The sequence below is a fragment of the Cricetulus griseus genome, chromosome 3 (assembly GCF_003668045.3).
Source record: "Cricetulus griseus strain 17A/GY chromosome 3, alternate assembly CriGri-PICRH-1.0, whole genome shotgun sequence".
Lineage (NCBI taxonomy): Eukaryota > Metazoa > Chordata > Mammalia > Rodentia > Cricetidae > Cricetulus > Cricetulus griseus.
Window position 1 is genome coordinate 118,735,841 of NC_048596.1, and position 17,882 is coordinate 118,753,722.

Sequence of the window (17,882 nt, forward strand, 5' to 3'; positions counted from 1 at the left end):
GGTGCTCAAGGAAGCCAGAAGAGGGTCTTGGATATCCTGGAGCTGGAGACACAGGCCATTGTGAATCTCACTATGTGGGTGCTAAGAACCAAATTCAGAGGGAACATCAAGGTGGCAACTGAAAAGACCTAGTTGTCTCTTTTATATGAGTTATTAAAGCCATTTATTAAATAGTTAAAGATATAAGCTCTCAACCACTGAGTCACCTCTTCAGGCCCTACACATTGGTTTTAGTGGACATTTTAAGTAGATATACCAGTGCTGGAGGAAACTGCCTTCTTTCCCTAGCAGTATGAACACTCTGAGGACAAGCAGACTTTTATTTATGTGTTCTTGTTCTCCTATTTAAATATCTGTAAATTTTGGGTGCCCAACAAGGTAATTTTACACTACATCAATTCCAGGGGGTGATTCTTTGCAGCTCATTCTCTCAGGGGATTAGTCTAGTTCTTGGGCGGTACCTAGAATCTTCCAGCTCTGTATTTTCCTTGGTTTATCCCTTAGCACAGCACCAGTCTCGTAGAGGTGCTACACTTTTGAGGCTAAGGACACTCATGTTAATCCACAATAGTATCTTCTTGGAGCCCTGACGAGTTCAACCACATTTTCACAGAGTGCATGGTGTGTAGTTCTCCAACATTTCCACAGTACCTACTGGATACCTTACCAACATTTCCACAGTATGTGGTGGATAGATAGTTCAGCAACATTTTTCACAGAGTATCTGTCTGTTTGTTCTGTATAGAAAAGGCAGAGTATAGGCTATTTTACCAAAGTTACCACAGCTATTTCTACTGAAAAACCAGTTTTCTCCTCTGTATGAGCTACCAAGTCTTTTACTAAATAGTTAAGAATTCGGACTAAGATTTAGCTCAGATGGTAGACTATGAAACAGGCAACTCACCAAAGAAAAAGAATAAAGAAAAAAACCTTGATACACAAACTTTATTTCCATGGTCTACTTTTAATTTAGTTCCCAGTGCTGAAGAGGGCATGGTGCATACCTTGTGGAGGCTGTAAACTGGTTTGTTGAATTCATTGGAAAATAATTTACATTTGTGTCAAAAACTATAAATTCATTCATCCCTCTTAGACTAGTTTTGAGTATTGTAGTAATGCAATGTTAATGTAGGCAATGCTAAATACACGAAAGTGTATGTATGTATTAGCTACTTTGAGAAAATGTCTGACATCAGCATCTTAAGGAGGAGGAATTCATTTTGGTCTACAGTTGGAGAGGACAATCCATCGTGATGGCAGGAACTTGAGACAGCTGATCATCTTGCATCTACAGCCAGGAAGCAGAGAGAGAGAGGAGGGGGGTGACTGCTGGTGCTCAGTTCGCTCTCTTTGTTTTGAGTTTAGAACCACAGTTCACAGAATGGTGCCATCCACATTCAGGATGGATCTGCCCACCTCAATCAACCCAACCTAAAACTCCCCTCACAGATATGCCCAGAGATCAGCCTCCCTGGTGATGCTGGAGCTTGCCCAGTTGAAAATCAACATTAACTGTCAGAGTGTACTTTGTGGCATTGCTTAATGATTTGAAAAGTGAAAGCAGCATAAATATCCAACATTAAGTGACACCACATTGATGGTTGAATAGATGGAGTAACTTATCAACTCTCAAATCTGTTTAGGCCTGGCAAGATGGCTCAGTGCGTAAAGGTAGTTTGCTGCCAAACCTGGCAACCTGAGTTTTATCTGCAGAACCCACATGGTGGAAGAAGAGAACCAACTCCTATAAGTTGTCCTCTGATCTTAACATTTGTGCTGTGGTGTGAACACATTTCCCTTCCCTAGCGCCTCCCCCCAATAAATAAATAAATGTAATAATGGAATATTACATTTATATTGTAATAACTAGATAAAATATTCATGCTGGAGTGCTGTGGAAGGAAATGAATAAAATGTTGACTTGCTTGCTCAACAACAATTCAAGTTCTTTTGTTGTGTGTGTGTGTGTGTTGTGTGTATGTGTTGCTAGGAATATTGCACCCAGAGTCTTGTTTGCAAGTCAGAAGAATATTCTACCTCTGCTCCACATCCCAAGTTCTAGTCATAATGAAAATAATAACACTAAGCTGCACACATAGGGCTGTTTAATGTTTGTTTAGTGGTAGCAAAGCTCAAGGCTCTGGGTTCTACCTGCAGCATTTAAAACAGCATGCACACATAAAGCAGGAAAGGGACACATTACATGTGACCATTTATACTACAGCAAAGAGATCTCAGGGAATTTTACATTCTTTTTCTTTTTATCAGGTTTCCCAAATTTTCTGAAACAGGATTGTGTAGTTTCTACAGTTAAAATGCACTTTGACAGAAACAGGGGAGGGGGTAGTATTAGTTATGTAGTTGTCACTTATCTAGCCCTGCTCCAGATGGACATAATTGGGACAGGTGTAGAAACCTGGGTAGGTTGCTTCAGATCTTGCCTGGGGTATTCAGTGACCATGACATAGCTTGGATTTATCAGCAAAAAGGCTGATAAGGGACATTTGGTTGTTGGTTAACTCAGATACACTGTCAGCCCAGCTGGCCTCAGCCTTTTCCCCATTAAGCTTGTTTCTGTTTCTGACCACACTTCCCTCCAGACCTGAAGTGATAAGGATGACAACAGTATGTCCCTTGCTGGTTTTGGAAACAGGGAATACTAGCTACTTTACGTATGTCTGTCACAAAACACACGACAAAAATGACTTAAGGAAGAGAACACAAGAGAAAACCTAGAGGACCTCGGACATGGTAATGACTTTTTTAAAAAAATTGTGTGTGTGTGTGTGTGTGTGTGTGTGTGTGTGTGTGTGTGATGTGATGTGTGTGTGTGTGTGATGTATGTGTGTGTGTGGGTGGGGTGTGTGTATGTGGGTGTGTGTGTGTGTGTATGATGTAGGCACAAAGGTGCTATGTTGTGCATGTGGAAGACAGAAAACAACCTTCAGGAGCTGGTGAAATCTGGGGATGGAATTCAGGCCATCAGTCTTGCTCAGGAATTGCCTTTTACCAGTACAACACCAGAGGAACAATTCATGGGGGGGAAAAAATCACTGATAAACTAGACTTAATCAAAATTATACAGTTTTGCACTACGTCATTCAGGGAAGAGAATGAGAAGACAAGCCACAAACTGGGAGACATACCCACAACAGATGTATTTGATAGAGACCCACTGTACAAAAAAAAAACACACACTCTTAAAACTCAACAAGAAGAAAACAGCCAAATTTAACACTGAGCCAGGGCCACAAGAGACACCTCACCAAAGCAGAGATCCATAAAGTCAATAGGCTTTGTACCACAGACTGGGCAAACATCAATTAAAACAACAGGATACCACAGTGTGCCTATTCAAGTGACCGACATCTGGAACCCCAGGAACACCACGTGTTGGAGAGATGTGGAGCAGAAGCAGCCTGTTGCTGGTAGAAATGCAGAATGTTACAGTTTGGAAGAGGCTTCGCAGTTTCTTACACAACTAAACATATCCTTCCATATATTTCCTCTCCTTGCTGTAACATATAACTGAGGAAAGCAACCTAAGGCAGGAAGAGTTGATTTTGGCTTACAGCTTGAGGGGACAGTCCCTCATGGTGGCAGCAGTGTGAGGCATTGGTCACATTGTTTTGAAGTCAGGAGACAGACACATGAGATGAGTGCTGCTCACTGGCTACCTTTCTTGTTTCTATTCAACCCAGGACCCCAGCCTATGGGATAATGTGTGGTGATATATTATTTATGATTTATTAAAGCTTGCCTAAGGATTCAGAAAGCAAAATCAGCCACAAGCTATAGAGGTCAGGCTGTGGTGATGCATACCTTTAATCCCAGTAGCCATAGAGCTAGGAAGTGGTGGCACACACATTTAATCCCAGGACTCAGGATAAATAGGTAGACAGATCTGTTAGTTCAAGGCCATACTGACTACACCAAATTGATCCAGTCCTAAAAGAAATAGCTTACATAAAGGTGATCTCAGCACCTGGGATCACTCGTCTTTAATCCCAACACTAGGGAGGTGGAGACAGGAGGATATGGCTGGGCAGAGGAAGGAATACAAGGAGGAGGAGACAGGATCTGGGAGCCTTTTGTCTCTGAGGATTTGTGGAGACAGGATTACCATTTCAGCCGAGTAGAGGTAAGATCTCCTGGCGCAGCTGCTTTGCTTCTCTAATCTTCAGCTTGAACCTTTAATAAATCACAAACAATATATTACCACAATCATATTTTCCACATTCAGAGTGGGTCTTCCCTATTCAGTTAAATCTTTCTGGAATCACCTTCACAGACATATCCAGAAGTGTGCATCCATGACGACTCTAAATCCAGTCAAACTGGCGAGCCTATATCCACCACACTTAGTGCATGAGCCAGTTGTCATGTCCCTGAGTCCGCACAGAGCCTATACACATGTTTATAACAGACTAAGTCAGCTGTTTAGCAATGCACAAAGGTCACAGCTTCAGGGCCCAGAGCAATGAGTCATTTTGTGCAGAAAGGAAATGCTATTTCAGAATGAAGTCCTGGCCAAGGCTACTGGGGTGGTGGGGCACCACCCTATAAGGGGAAAGGTTCTTGGAGCCCTCGGTTAGATTTACCCCTCAAGATTGGAAAACAGTGATTTTAGTGAGATTTTCCCCACCCAGGAACTGGTTTCTTCCAGACAGACTGAGGTCACCTGATGAATACTTAAGACCTGAGACACTGGTGGGGTCTGGGAATGGGGGCCTTCAGTTACTTTCTGAAGGGCAGGCAACACTGAACTGCTTAGGAGTGTCTCAGGAATGTCAACAGCTTACCCTCATCCCTTCTAGAATGATTTACCTCAGTGCAGCTCCTACAAGCTGTGTTGGGTTGCTGCCTCTATCCGTTTCTAGGAAAAAGGCTTTGGTGGTCAGTACCACAGGCTGCTGGGACTGATTCACGCTGGCACTCATCCCCGGGCAGGCAGCTTTTATCTGCACGATTGGAACACCCTGGGGAACACAAAGGAAAATTAAGTTCCTTCTTTTCTCTATAATCTAATTCAAAATTAGAATGATTGTGGTTATAAATCTCAGATTGAGTTGTCTGCTCATTATGGTTCTGCCATTTCATTTCATGTGATAACAATAGCATCACGCATTAGGCAGAATTTATGGTCTTCCAAGTGTGTGCTCGCCCCTCCTCCCCTCTGCATATATTTGATTGTCACCAAGGCCCTGCTACACAGAAAATGAAGGGTCACCATTTCCTTTAGAGTGAAGAAAACCTGTAAGACCAAGGAGGAAGGGCTCCCCAAGGCCAAACACCAGTTTCCACTGCCAAACAATGTTGTGCAGAGATTGCATCTGCCTTTTAAAGATGAGTTATTAGGGCTGGTGAGATGAACCTGCCACCAAGCCTGACAACTTGAGTTCTATCCCTGGGACCCACATGGTGGAAGGAGAGAACTGGAAATCCCTCAGCTGTCTTTTAACCTCTGCATGTGTACTGTGGCAAGTGCAAAACCACACACATGTACACACACATGTACCCGTGAGCACACGAGGAGGCACATAAATAAAAATAATAAAACTTAAAATTAATCATTAAGCTTTTTGAAATACTTAAAATACATAAAATAGGTGCTGAGACTATGACTCAATTGGAACAGGACTTACCTAGCAAGCATGGATTAGGTGGGTGACTCTAATCCCAGCACGTGAGAGATGCAGACAGAAGGATCCAAAATTTAAGGTCATTCTCAGCTACATAGTGAGTTTCAGGGCAGCCTTAAATAACTGAGACCCTGCCTCCAAAAAATAATAGAAAAAGAAGGAACAACAAAAACAAATAAACAACAACAACAACAAAAACCACAGAAACTGGACACGCACCTATCTACTATTCTGTCCTTCCTTCCTTCCTTCCTTCCTTCCTTCCTTCCTTCCTTCCTTCCTTCCTTCCTTCCTTCTTTCCTTCCTTTTTTTAGGGTCTAATTAAGGTTTGCCGTTTTGCCCCCTTCTGACTTGAGGGTACCAGGCACACACATAGCACACAGACATGAATGCAGGCAAAAACAGTGGGAGAGATAAACTTGAATTATACTGCACTAAGTTAAATATTTTTAAATAAAAGTGATTTATTATTTTTTAAAATAGTGTGTTTAAAAAAACACACACCTAAAAACAGCTTTCTGGCAAGGCAGGAAATAGTACAGAGTGGCTCACTCTCTGCCTGTTTTGGTGGCCATGATAGGCTGAGGCGCCAGGGTTTGCCTCACTGATCAAGGGAAACTGCATTTGCTCTAGTGCTGCTGCTAGTATGATTGCTTCCTTTACAGTAAGTCCCATCAGTTACAAAGTGCAGAAAATTGATCCCCAAACAATCAGGCTTTTTGCTTTCCTGAGGATCATATACACCTAAACATGGCATTGCCGTGTTCTGGAATCACCAAGTCCTGAACACATGAAGGCAAATCATGTCAAACAAAGATTCATCTCGTTTTCAATACCGACTGTAAGTATTTTTTGGAGTTAACGGGCACTGTGTTTTCCTATGAAGTTGCATTTTCTTTTTTTAAAATAATTTATTTAATTTTACTTTATGTGCATTGGTGTTTTGCCTGCATGTATGTCAGTGAGGGTGTCAGATCCCCTTGGTCCCCTGGAACAGGAGTTACAGTCATGAGCTGCCATGTAGGTGCTGGGAATTGAACCTGGGTCTTCTGGAAGAGCAGTCAGTGCTCTTAACTGCTGAGCCATCTTTCCAGCCAGAAGTTACATTTTCTTAGCATTGAGGGGGGTGAGGAAGAGGAATGCAGCCTCTTCCATATGACTAAAAGCAATATGTTTATAAGAAAACATTTGACATACTATTTGTGTTGTTTTAAGCATACTGTAGTGATATGTTTGTTTAATATATGTACATAGGTATTTTTAGGATTATTTTTACAGTTTCCAACCAAATCTATGTTTGTATAATTTATTATGATAGCCCCCATATATAAATCAATAGGACAAAGTAGGAGCATGTATCATATTAACTGGTGTCTCCTTAAACACTAATAATGTGCCTTGAACACAATGAAGTCTCTGGCCTCTCACATCTCAGTACAGAATGCAGCTTAATTATAAAGCAAATCTTCCTCACAACTGGATGATGAAAGACAGGAAGGAAAGAGTCTCTTCTGAAATAAAATGTTATTTTTTGAAAAAAAAGGTTTAATCATTTATTTATTTCTTTGCTTTGTTTTCCTGAGACAGGATCTCTATGTAGCCTTGGCTGTCCTGGAACTCGCTCTGTAGTCCAGGCTGGGCTGGAACTCACAGAGATCCACCTGCCCCCACCTCCCAAGTGCTAGGATTTGAGGCTACCACACTGTTATTTGTTACACTTAAAGAATCTTATTGACTGAACTCAGACATAGAAGTAGAAGGTCTCAGCGAGGACAGCCTATGCCTCTTGTTAGTCTATTCCTTGTGATTTCTTTGGCTTCCTTGATCCTCTTGACCAAGAGTTCAGCATGCACAGCATCCTCCTTGTTTTTCTCATTGAATTGTTTCTTCAGAGCTACACATCATCATTTGTGTTTCAGGTTACATGGAGTACCAAGTCCCTGAATCTTGGGTGCTTTGGTCCTGGGCTTCTTAGCTTCTTTGTTTAAGGGCTTTTTGACAGACATCATCTTTTTTAGAGAGACTGAAAAGTCTTTGGATCCTGCAGCTCTTTTGGGTCTCAAATGCTGAGGTACAGTGGAATCTGTGAGTCAAGGAACATCCTTCCTCCTTTCTTTTACAATAACCAAGTTGAGAACACTTTGGTTTACACAGCACGTCCTCAAACAGACTTGTAATTCCTCTCCCCAGATCTCTTTGGTCTATAACAAGAATTCCCCTTACTCAAAAACATATATACTCTGCCATGGGTCAAACTCTTTGCTTCATGAAAAAACCTTGTTTGTCATTCCCAGCATTGATTCAGATCACGTAACCCTTCCATTCTTCAGCCAGAGCATCAATGGTAACTTCTGAGGATGTTGCATTCTTCATAGGAAATAAGTTTGCGTTGAACACATCACCCACTTTGGTGAGTTTATGACAACTGGTGGTTGGGAGGGAGATGCTCATTTTGATGCAGCTGACCACCTAGGATGCTCCGGAAAAACAACTCTGCCTCCCCGTTCTGATGATTGTTAACACATTTGCTTCAGGTACTTTTAAACATGAGAAAAAATGTATACAAATACAGATGCCTCCATCCCATTTTCTCTCTCTCTCTCTTTTTTTTTCAGGTATGAATACTATTGTGAAGGTGATCCCTGTCTTGCTGTTCATGTTACTAAATAGTTATTACATTGGTACTTACCTAGAATGGTCTACATTATTAATATTATGTGCCTATGTATTTATTTAAAGACAAGATCTGGCTGTCTAAATAAATAAATCCCAAGCTGGCCTAAAACTCTCAATCCTCCTGCCTCTGCCTCCTCCCCAGTGCTGGGATAACAGATGTGTGCCTTCACATCTGGCTTTGGCTTTACTCTTTAACATTACAGCTTTTGGTTTTCTGTCACTTGTTTTACTCACAGAAATACACCATCATGGTATTTTCTATACAGCCAAGTTAACTTGCACAGATCCATTAAGTTCATTGATCACTCTATTTTTCCCCACTGAATATTCTGTTGCCTAAGTAGAAATTTAAGTGTTTTCCATGTCTTACTGTTTGTTTGTAAGCAGTACTACAATGAACACCTTTCTTCTAGAATGTTCCACAGAGGGAAACAAGATTCCAGGTGCCAATGTTCATACATGAGCTTCTTTAGTGTGTGTACCAATAACAAGAGCTGCTGGACTGAATGCTATACACAGCTTCACATTAGTTAGATATTGCCACATTAGTCACCAGAGTAACTGTGGAAATGTATACTTCCAAGAACAACATCTAAAACTTCCCACTGTATCTTCACAAACATTTGCCAGCATCATTTCTGTTCATTTTTCAAAGCTGATGGGTGTAATTTGTTGTTATAATTGTTTTTAATTTTTTATTTTATGTACATAGGTGTTTTACCTGCATGCAAGCCTGTGTACTATTTGGTGTGCCTACTGCCCTGGGAGATCAGGGGAAGTTAGATCCCCTGGAGCTGGATATACTGTTTGTTGTGAGCCCTTGTGTGGATGCCAGTAATTGAACCCACTGCTCTTAACTGCAGAACCATCCCTCCAGCCTGTTACCAAGTTTTAACTTGCACTGCCTCCATGAGGTGTCAGTTTGTGTACTGTTTACTTTCTGTTTATTTTTGAGACAGGGTCTCATATATCCTCAGTCACACTATGTAGCCAAGGATGCGTGACCTTGAAGCTCCTGATCTTGTTTCTACCTCTTCCTCCCAAGTACTGGGATAACAAATATTCATCTCCAAGCCTGGTTTTATGTAATGCTAGGGATTGAACTCAGGGCTTTGTGCATACTAAGCTGTGGACAGAGTAAGGGAGTCCACAAAAGGATATCCAGTATCTATTTGGGGGACACTCACACAATAAAGGTAGAGAGCAGCCAAATCTTCTGCCCTGGGGTGCTGAAGGTGGCAATCCGATCTGTGACCACTACCCAAGAGAGTGTGCCAGCAAGAGGGGCTCACAACCCTGTCCTTCAGCTTTTATGTTGTCAAGTAGGCAGCCAAGCCTGGCTTGGCTTGCTGCCCCAACAGATTGCTAAACGGATTGAAATCCCACAACAGTAAGCAAGTACTCTACCAAATGAGCTATATCTTCAGGCCCCCTGGGCATCTTTTGTAAGTTTGTTGTTCTTTTGAGTGCCCTCTGCTGTAATCTTTACTGAATTTTCAGTACTCTTGGGACTGGAGAGATGAATTAGCAGTTAAGAGCATCTACTGCTCTGATTGTTAGAATCCAGATTGGGTTCCTAGAACCCAAGTCAGGCAGCTCTCAACTGTCTGTAACTCCAGCTGCAGAGGCTACAACACTCTCTTCTGAACTCCATGGGTACCTACACCCACCTTCCCAATATACATAATGAAAACTTATACAACTTTAAAAATCAATACTCTGTTTTTCTTATCAATTTTACCAATGCTTTAGGTATTCTAGATAATATTTTCTTGTTGAAGATATGCTTTGCAAATATTTTCCCCAATGTGTTGACTTGATTTTTAGCTTAGCTTACATATTTTCCTCTACTAAAGTTTTTAGGTTTTATGTTAATGAACTAATCCTTTTGTTTGTGTCTTATTTTTCAACTCATTTTCTATCAACTAGTATGGTAGTTCACACCTGTAAACTCAGCACTCAGGAAGCTGAGGGAAGAGGATTGAGAATACTAGGACAGCCTGGGCTATACTGAGAGATTTTGAAGACTAAAGGAGAGAGAAAAAAGAAGGAATATAGAGAGGGAAAGAGGAAGAGAGACACAGTAGAAAAGAATGAAAGAGAAAGAAAGTGAGCCATCAAGGAGGGAATTCTATTATTCTGGAGATGATGTCTGGCTATGTTGTCCAAGCTGGCCTTGAATTCCTGAGCCAAAACCATTCTCTGGCCTTAATTTCCCAAGCAGTTGCAAACCACAGACTCATGCACCCATACCCAACTGGAATTCTAGCTTTTAAGTCCATTTATATGCCAAAGAACTTAACTTAAAACTCTGAAAAGAGGCTGTAGAGATGGCTCAGTAGTTAAAAGCATGGACTACTCTTCCAGAGGACCCAGGTTTGATTTCCAGCACTCATGTTGAGTAACTCTAGCTCTAAGGTATCTAATACTCATGCCTAGCTTCCAAAGACATGTAAACACACATGACATACACACGTATACCTGCATTAAAAAGTCTTTCAAACCAGGATGAAGACTTGAACAGACACCTCACCAAAGCGGAGATCCATGCAACCAGTAGACTTTACACTATAAGTCTGGGAAATATCAATTAAAATAGGAGGATCCCCAGAACTTGCTGGTCAGCTATTCTATCAATTGGTGAGCTTTGGCTTCATTGAAAGACCCTATATCAAAAAAATCAAGTGAAGAGAAATAATGGAAGACACTGGACATAAATCTCTGGCCTCCATACACACATATGCATATGCACCAGTATGTACACACAAGCACAATACACTATGCCAGTGGTTCTCAACCTTCCCAATGCTGCAGCCCTTTAATATGGTTCTTCATGTTGTGGTGACCCCAACCATACAATTATTTTGTTGCTACTCCATGGCTGTAATTTTGCTAGTTATGAATTGGAATGTAAATATCTGATAGGAGGTTGAGAAATGCTGCAATATGCTAAACACACAAAAAAGGAAGAAAGACAGATAGGAAGGAAGGAAGGAAGGAAGGAAGGAAGGAAGGAAGGAAGGAAGGAAGGAAGGATTGTCAACATAACCACATGTCAATATCCATGGCCAGAACACTCTCACCATTTTTCCTCATGTTCATCTCTACCCCATTTATTTATTCCACGACCTCACATTAGTCTCTAATTTATGGCAGTTCTTTCTTCCCTTATCTTCCAGCTGGTATTTCTAAGGAGAAAAAAGGGTTGATCAGCTATTTTGTGCAGCATCTCTTAGTTTGAGTTTGTGATGTCCTTTTATTGATGGCATTGGTGGTAAATATGAATAAGGATAGATGGTGTATCCTACAGATGACATCTTTGTCCCATACAAGAGTCTCATTTTGGAGACTCCATCATTTTGATATCTTATTAGTTTGGATATTTATTGTTCACCTTGAACACTTCATTAAGGTGGTCCTGAGATGTTTCTTTGCTAGGAAATCATTGTCATCTTTTTTGGCAATAAATATCTTGGATAGATACATTAAATTTTTTCATTTATTAATTTGTTTGTTGTTTGCTTGTTTGTGTGTATATGAAAAACTTTTTCAAGACAAGTTTTCTCTGTTCAGCTTTGGAGCCTGTCCTGGAACTCACTCTGTAGACCAGGCTGGCCTCGAACTCACAGAGATCTGCCTGCCTCTGCCCCCAAGTGCTAGGATTAAAGATGTGTGTCAACACTGCCGGGCATGAGAAGACAATTTGCTGGGGTTGGTTCTCTCCTGCTATGTGCATCTTGGAGTAGGGAATGTGGAGATAGAAGGAGAGATCAAACTTAGGTCTTTAGTTTAGCCATAATCACCTTCTACCTGCTGAGCCATCTCCCAAGACCCTTGGACAGATACTCTGAGCTTATATTATCCTGCATTCTCATCAAACTTTTGTCCCCTGATTTTAGCTACCCTGTTGTCTAGAAGACAAGTTCTATAGGAAACATTTTATTTCTTTTTAAATTTTAAAAATATTTTAATTTTTTTAAATTATAGGTACTGTAAAAATATAATCTCAGGCTCAGTTTGCAGAGGACAATTGAGAAGTCATTTTTACTCTTGCCCCACAAGGTCACTTCCAGTGCAGAGGTAAAATATGCTCAATGATGTCCTTCCAGCATGCTATATCTCAGGAAAAGTCTCCATCCAGTTCTTGTTCCTCAGAGGTTACTTGGTCTCTCTGTAGACAACAGAATATATTCTGTTATTCAGGAATATTTATTGTACCTATAACCACTGTTGATATTTTTCTTTTCTATGCCAATGGTAGTGTGACTTACATATAGTTCTATACCTTAATTTATGCTTTTGTATAAGGTACACCTTGGAGATCATTCCATGTTAAAACATGGGACAACTCCTTACTGGAGCTAATGGTGGCAGAGCGTTTTCTAGTAAGGGCCCCACTGGAACAGTTACTAGTTTCTCCTTGGTGGGTGTTCAGTTAGCTTTCAAACTTTTGGTGTCAATGGTGTGGCAATGCATTATATAGGTGCCCTGGGTGGTGACAGATTACAGTCTGATAAAAATGGTCTTTAGGTTGAAAATGTTATAGGTCAAAAAAGCACCTAAGACAACTGACCCACTGACCACTTTAGCTCAGCAGAACAGCATACAGGGGAGGACTCAGTGTGGTCTTCTGTGCCTGACTGCATGTAGCTAACTGGCAGATATGGCTTCCTGCAGCTTCTCAGCATCATAGAAAAATGATCTTATTTCATGTTAACAGCCCAGGAAAAGATCAAAATCCAAACTCAGAGTATGAAGTCTTTTGGGGTGGGGGTGGGCAGAATCTCACAGAGCTCAGGTTGGCCTCACCTTCACTGTGTAGCTGAGGGTGACTTTGAACTGAGCCTCCTGCCTCCACCTCCCAGGAGCTGGCATTTCACAGATGTATTACCTCACCCAGGGTGTTGAGGTGTGGTTTCTGTTGATTGCATATCATTCTTGTGTCATCATAAAGTAAAACATTAGACATGTAATCATCATGGTAGATGGCAGTCTTTGTCTCAGATAAATGTAAGTGCTACTACCAATGAGAATATTATTTTGAAAGTAAGCAATGATAGTACATGCCTTTGGTCCCAGCACTCAGGAGGCAGAGGTAGGAGGATCTTTGTGAGTTCCAGGCCGGCCTTATCTACAGAATGAGTTCCAGGATAGCCAGGGCTACAGAGAAACCCTGTCCCAACAAACAAACAAAAAAGAGAATATTATTTTAACACAGGCTCTCACTATTCCACCCAGGCTGCCTCAAAGCCATGACCCTCCTGCCCCGACTTTCTGAATCTTAGAATTACAGGTGTGTGTGTGTGTGTGTGTGTGTGTGTGTGTGTGTGTGTGTGTGTGTGTATGCCTGGTTTACACATATCATTTTTGTGGTAAATTCACAGAGTTAGAAATGCTAGGCTGGGCGTTGGTGGTGCATGCCTTTAATCCTAGAACTCAGGAGGCAGAGGCAGAGGTAGAGGCAGAGGCAGGCGGATCTCTGTGAGTTCGAGACCAGTCTGGTCTACAAGAGCTAGTTCCAGAACAGCCTCCAAAGCCACAGAGAAAGCCTGTCTTGAAAAACTAAAAAACAAACAAACAAACAAACAAAAAAGAAATGCTAATGTTGGGGACATGTAGCCCAGCACTACTTGCAGCAGCCTGAGCAGGTTTCCTGACCCTGATACCTACACATGGAAAATTAATATAAAAAGACAGTGGAACTCTGAGTGTGTTGCACACACTGTAATCTCACAAATGGAGTTCAAGTCCAGCTAGAGCTACATGAACCTATCTTTAAAAAGAAAAGAAAAGGCAGTGGAGCAATGGGAGCCAGTACCATCCAGAACTTTCTTGAACCTCTTAGTGGAGTAGGGACTCATATTCAATAGCTCCTATCTAGGCTTTCTGGCCCTGTCACACTGACTCAAGAGTTTGTCTTTACTGTAGGATCATCAAGGTTGCCTGGCAACCACCAGCAGGTCAGACTCTCACAAGGTTTCTTTAAAGAACATGGCAAAGCTCTCTTTCCTGTTACAGTCCAAGGAGGGCCTAATTAGTGTGAACCAGAATCAATGCCGAGGGAGGGAGGGATGCAGGATGCTGAAAAGAGTGTGAAGAACACAGAAGAAGGTCTTGAAATGGGATCTGGCATGATAATAGCCATGATTTTTAAGGGCCTGTGTATAAAATCACCCACAGATTAAATCGGAATTCTCCTCCTACTGCCTCCATGATAGAACATAGTGCAGGGCACAGCAAGGGGAGCTTTTGAGGCTCACGGCCAAACTACCAGGAAAGGGATATAGGGACTATAACCTGGACAAGCCTTCCTGGTGAGGTTAGGAGCCATGATTGGCTTAAAATGTTTGGAAGTTAAAAGGGCAACATGGAGATTTGGGGGGAAGAAAATGCAGGCTCAGAAGGAGGGATGGTGTTTTTATTTTTACAAAAGGCTTCTCATAGACCAGGATGGCCTTGGATTCCATATGCAGCTGAGGTTGACCTTGAACTCCTGAGCCTCCTGACACCTCCAGAGCACTGGGATTACAATCATGTCTTAGCAGTTTATATGGCACTGAGGATTGAACCCAGGGGTCTCGTGCATACTAGACAAGCACTCAACCAAGTAAGCTACATCCCCAGCCCAGGAGGGTTTGGAAATGTGTGTGGCCCCTAATGGAAGTGTCTGTCTTGGGGAGATTAAGGAGTCTACACAGCACAGGCTTGTGAGCCCGAGAAGAGTGGGCGCTGATGGGCCCATATGAACAGGCTCTAGGATATCCACTTCCGACAGCCTCCATTCCTGCTTGGGCTTGAATAGGTCAGTGAGAGAACATCAACTTTGCCCTGCTCTCCTCGTCTCTTTGGACAGATATAATAAAATACCCCCAAACTAGGTGGTTGAACAACAGTAGAAACTTGTTTCTCACAGTTCTCCAGGCAGGGGAATCCAGGTGCTCGCTGCCCTGGTGTCTGGTGAGAGCTGCTTCCTGGTTCTTAGATGGCTTCCTCTTCACAGTCTCCTTGTATCGCAAAGGAGTCAAGTGAGCTCCCTCTGGCCTGGGACTGGGGATGTAGCTCCATGGACAGGATGCTTGCCTTGCTGCATGATAGAAACCTTGGATTCTATCTGCAGCACTTCATGAAACTGTCCATGGTGGCACACACCCATAATCCCAGCACTTGAGACGTGGAGGAAGGGGGATAAGCCAAGTTTGGTTTATCCTCGGCTCCCTAGTAAGTTTGAGGCCAGCCTGGGCTACATATGACCCTATCTCAAAGTGGGGAGGGGGTTCTTATGCATATAGTTCAAATGGCGGTGTAGCTCAGTGGCAGAGTGCTTGCCTAACATGTATGAAGCCTTTAGGTTTGATTCCCAGTAGTGAAAAAAAAAATTACATACCAGCATATAGTGCGATGATGTTTGTAACGTTCTCAGCTGCTCACTGCTGACTTGGCTGCCCCCTAAACTCTCTACTCACAAATTTACAGAGCCTTTATCTGGGCTGGATATGGCACATATACAGCAGACCCGCCTGATTTTTGTAACACAAATCAGATCTTTATTGAAACAGTCAAATGCATACATTAACGGCCCGAGTGCAGCTGGCCAGAACCTAATAGGATTTGCTAACATAGGTACCATGCTCTCTTCCTAAATGCTATGGTTTCCAGAGCCCAGAAGAGGAGGGGATGTGGTGATTGTACCAGAGATAAGCTTCAGAAGCCCAGCTTTCGAGATGATTAATGGTCCCTGGTCTGCAGCTCTGATTCACTCAGATATGGAGAGAAGAGAGGGGAAGTCTTGTTTAAACTCGCCCTTTTCCAGCCCCACACTGTTATCTCAGCAAGGTCAGAGTCAATCCACATTTAAACTCTTGGGGGGGGGGGGCAGGGAGGCAGACTTAGAGAAACTCTGCCCCACCACTTCACAGCAAGGGACACAAATCTGACAAAGTAAAGTAATTCCAAAGTGTTACCTGGGGGCCTAGAAGATTGCCTTGCAAACTGGGGCTTAGAGAGGTGCCCTCTGTCTCCCCCAGCAGGTGTTTTGGGACCCCTGTAGCCCTGACCTTTAAAAAGGTGGGCAAAGGAGGCCCAGGGTGGTTTGTCTGCAGAATGGAAGTGCCAGATGGCCAGGCAGGTGTGCCTGCTGACATAACAACCTTATCAGATGCATACAGGACACAGCCCCCCCCAGACAATCCTGATTAGTGAAGGGGGAAGGCGGCCCCCTCCTTTCCCTCCTCCCTCCCCCTCCCTACTCTTCAACAGGCCCAGTGCTGAGCAGGAGACCATCCAGGTGGTTCTCAAGTGTTCACTGTCACTCTTTCACCATCGCACTACTCCCATTGGTCCATAGAAGAACTTTGGTGGTCTCTGAAACTCCCCACTCATAAACTGGCAGGAAAATGGAGCTGGGGAGAAACACAGAGTCCTGTTTGGGTCTTCAGAGGAGTGACTGATCTCATTAAGGTCACACTATATGGCTTTAGCATGCCCAAACTTCTGTCCTTACAATTCTCTGTTCTTTTCTGCTAGACCTGGCCTCTGCCTTTTCGTTTGTCACTCGAAGAGGTTGGATGGGGTGGAAAGGAGAGCAATTGTAGGTGGCCTCACTTTTTGGAGGGGAGCCGTGTTTCATGTCCAATTATTGTAGCTATTGAGCACCTATCACAAATATCAACTCTCTATGGTTCACAACTACCCGGCAGTGTTGGTGCAGAGCCCAGCTTCTTAGCAGATATACCAAAAATGATGGTTGTTTTTTTGTTTTTGTTTTTGTTTTTTGTTTTTGTTTTGTGTGTGTGTGTGTGTGTGTGTGTGTGTGTGTGTGTGTGTGTGTGTGTATGCAGACATACACCTGGATCTCAGGGTTACAGTCCTTCCCAGCAACTAATTTCCACAAACTACTGAAGGGGGTCCTAGTTAGGTGGCACCGTGAACACACATACTTTCCCCTTTCCCACTCTAGTTCTTTTGTAGCATACAGAAGGAAGTAGGTAGATGTGGTGGGGTCAGGATGCGGGAACAGGAAGGGAAGGCAGAAAGTACAGGGCAATACTGGGCAGAAGTAGCTGAGCTCTGTGAATGCTGTAGTGGACCTTGTCACTACCCTTAAAATGTTCTAAAATCAGGGTCAGCTAAAGAGCAACCCACAACCTGGTGTCTACTCCATGAAAAGGTGGAGGAGTTAGTCTGAGACAAAAGTGTGGGATCCTGGTGTGTTTGACACTATACTAAGGCAGTGGCTCAAAAACTGCACATGAGAAGTCAGGAAAAGTTCTTCAGTGAGCCCTGGCCTGGGGTGGGAGCTGGGACTTGGGTTGCTTGTCTTTCTCTCCTTCTTTACTTGTCCTTTTTCTTTTTGAGCTGGAGTCACACATGTGCCAGGCTGCTCTTAAATTCAGTGTGTGGCTGAGCATGATCCTCCACCTCTGCCTCTGCCTCCTGAGTGCTGGGATTACAGCCATGTACCACCATATCTGCTCTTATTCAGCCACGGGGGTCTAACCTAATGATTCATGCAGGCTAAGCAGGTGCTTTACCACTGTGCTATAGTCCCAGCTAGGATTCAGTATT

At 42.8% G+C, this 17,882-nt stretch overlaps 1 long non-coding RNA gene across 2 annotated transcripts; it reads right to left on the bottom strand.

Annotated features, from left to right (window-relative positions):
* Positions 1-926: 926 nt before the first annotated feature.
* Positions 927-4,473, bottom strand: LOC103162346. 2 transcript variants are annotated; one of them, XR_003483933.2, is made up of 3 exons: positions 4,284-4,473; positions 4,124-4,191; positions 927-1,288 (listed from the first exon to the last, which is right to left on the bottom strand). It is a non-coding gene; the product is annotated as an uncharacterized LOC103162346 (long non-coding RNA). The 2 variants fall into 2 exon arrangements; XR_003483934.2 differs by lacking the exon at positions 927-1,288 and adding an exon at positions 2,825-3,425.
* Positions 4,474-17,882: the final 13,409 nt, after the last annotated feature.